Consider the following 3,270-nt stretch of genomic DNA (forward strand, 5'->3'; position numbering starts at 1 on the left):
CTACGTGCCCCCATAGGATGTGAGCCTGAGGCTGATATAGTGATCACTAGTTTTGGATTGATGATTAAGGTCCTACTCTGATGGCAAGGATAGGACAGCTCTCCCCAACGTGGGTAAGACGTTGAACTCCATGCAGCTCACATGGTTTATGTCGGTTATGAGAAACTCCCAACGTGTGCGTATGTGTACCCTCCTATCTAAGATGAATGTATATGTTTTGAAGGATTGGTTCTGAGAAAGTTATTGTTTCCAAAAGATTGAAATATTAAGTTCTAAAGAGAATTATTTTGAAACTTGATTACTCTATATGTTGGAAACCAAGGAAGAAGTGAATTGAGAACTTATTGTAATGACTCACTTTTTTTACTTTACATGTATTATTCATCCATGATTTCGATAATTTAATTCGAGTTAAGTGAGTCATTTATATCAGCATACATAATTTTATAAACTGAGATGATCTTAAGATATTATTTTATATATGCATTGCACCCCCATATGCTCGGTACATTTCCATGGTACTGACCCACATATTCGTATGTGGGCTACATTTTCTCGGAATGTAGGTACAAGGTATAGTATGCACCTTTAGATCCAGTCAGTTCGTGGTATTCAGTCAACAAGTGATGAGTCCTTTTGATTCAAGGGCTTGGGTCAGTTATGCAGAAATAATAGTGTTGTATTTTCTTTATTAAGTCGTACTGAGTTGAGATAGTCGGCAGTCATGACCTGGCTACCTACAGTCAGTACTAGTAGAGGTTTCATAGACAGTTAGTAGAAGTTGATGTATTCCATTTCAGTTTTGGTTTTAAAGGTAGAATTGTAATTTTGTAAATTCAGTTTTGTATTCGATCAGATTAAGAAAAGAGTTATTTTTTCCAAAAATTTGTATAGATTTATACTTTTTATTCAGTTGCTTATGAGTTATGCCAGAAGGGTTATCTTGGGGCCACTTGTGACTCTAAGCACCGTGTGACATCTCGGGATCCAATTTTGGGGCGTTACACTACTTTGGAGGAAGTGGTAGGGACTGCGTACATTTACCCTCCCCAGACTCATCTACATAGGAATATACTGGGTTTGTTGTTTGGTTATTTATTTATTTTTTTGATATTTTTGTGGTTACAATTTTGATAATGAAAGGACTGAAAAAAGGACAGTCCAAAGGTTTGGAAAAGGTGTCAGGTGTGACATCTAATTTTGTCCCTCCCGAAGTCCAAGTTATCCATTTTTACCCTCGTCTTGGCATATATCCTACCCTATGTAATAATCTTTTCACAAAAGAACAAAAATAACCAAATTCTCAACAAATTAACAACTTACTCTAACAAATAACAACCTACCCCCACCCTACTCCCTACCTCACCCCTACGTTACCCCTACCTCAACCCCCTGCCCCTACCACCCACATTTTATTCCTATCTTTGTAACAAATTGATAAAAGGACAAACAGAGAGGGCCCACTTAGAATCTTCCATTTTTTCCAATTCATAGAAAGAACAATCAGCATTTTTCCATTTTTTTAATCAACAGCTTTACACATATACACACCAGATCATGCCATAAAGGAGGAGGGCACTCCATTTTCATAAATACAGAAAATAATGCCCAATTACACACACCAGATAATGAAATTGGAGAGATTAACTGAAGCACCACCGTACCATCACTCTAAATACACAAATCCACACACAGACACACATCTCAACGAAAAAAGCTCACACTCACATTCACTCACCCTTACCGAAATACGTACACACATGGATGGGGTAGATAAAGCTTAAATCAAGAAAATAGAAGAGACCAATTGAGAGAGAAAATTGAGAAATAAAGAAGATCGAGAGATACTGAGCTCAAGAGGGTCAAAACAGTGAGAAAAAGGCAAAAAAATGACTGAAAACCGGTGATTTTCAATTGGAATAGTAAACCAGTGAAAAATCTGGCCGCTGTCGAGATTTATCAGCGGAGCTGTCGTCGGAGCCAGTTTTCCTCATATCGATTTAGTCGACCAGCCTAAAATCCCCAAAATCCCTCTGTTGTACTTGATTTCTGGGTATATCCTGTCAGAAATGCCAAGATTCACCGGAATTCGATCTGCGGCGATAATTCTCGCCGCAGTCTGAGCTCAACGGAGCTTTGTCCATACGTATTTTTTTGATTTTCATGAAGATTCGAGTTTCGAGTGTTAATTACTCTTGGGTAGACTGTTCGTGCCATATTTCATGTTTTCTTGTTGAAGTTCGTTGATTGAGTTCTACTCGAAATATTCGGACGCGGACTCTATCGGGTTTAATCAGAGTAACATATCAATTTTGAAAGCGCCATTGAGGTCCAATTCTATCTTCTCTATCTTAATTTTTACGTGAATGTGAATGATTTGTTGATTGACATATTTGAATATTTGTTTTATGTTGGTTAATGTTGGAATTTGAATGTGGAAACTTGTATCGGTAGTCAAAGCATTGATTAATTATTTTGAGAATGAATGCGGAAAGGAATTGGTCTCGATAAAAGTAATTTTGGATAAATTTTGATTCATCAATGATGTTGAAAGTGATAAGATCATGATAGGCCAAGCTGGATAGGCAAAGAGTAAGTTCGGGTAGGCAAAATTAGGACTTGTGATTTTTAAATGATGAAATTGTTCGTTGAATGGTCTTGATTTATGCTTTTTTGATCAAATATATCATTTGGCCAGGGAATGCCCTGAGGTATTTGTGTTTATTTGCCAGGTAATGCCCCAAAGTATTTTGTTCCTAAAAGACGTTCGTGATGAAGGCACGAGGCATCGAGTGGATCTTAGTCTAGAACTAGTTTAGAATATGATTTATATCTTTCACATTTTACTATTTTGGTCTGTATAACTGGACTGGAGAGTATTATTTTTGTTTTGAATTTTGTTTGATGTGTTTTGTTTGTTCCTTTTATCTTTTGTGGGTTTATATATTCATAGTGTCTTATTCACCGATACACTTTATCAAGCGACCATGGTCAAACCACGGGATCAAAGGGTGCCTAACACCTTTCCCTCAGTCAAAAGAATTTCTTAACCCGAATCTCTGTTCGTAAACAAGTTTTAAATAGTCACATCATTTTAAAAAGGATTTTTCAAACGTGACTTGGCACACCAGATTTATGTCAAGTGGTGAGTCTGAATAATGTAAATAATTCTTTTTCGAAAAAAAATTTCATCTTTTGTCACTTTAATAATAAAAACCCTATTCGAACTTAAAATCAATATTTTTTTGGTAAAAAATGTGTATGACAACG

General features: G+C 36.4%; 1 long non-coding RNA gene across 1 annotated transcript; it reads left to right on the forward strand.

The window, feature by feature from the left end:
- The first annotated feature begins 1,466 nt into the window (after positions 1–1,466).
- On the forward strand, positions 1,467–2,895 carry LOC124898729. Its single transcript, XR_007055462.1, has 2 exons — positions 1,467–2,329; positions 2,733–2,895. It is a non-coding gene; the product is annotated as an uncharacterized LOC124898729 (long non-coding RNA).
- Positions 2,896–3,270: the final 375 nt, after the last annotated feature.

Source organism: Capsicum annuum, chromosome 5 (assembly GCF_002878395.1).
Source record: "Capsicum annuum cultivar UCD-10X-F1 chromosome 5, UCD10Xv1.1, whole genome shotgun sequence".
NCBI classification, from domain to species: Eukaryota; Viridiplantae; Streptophyta; class Magnoliopsida; order Solanales; family Solanaceae; genus Capsicum; species Capsicum annuum.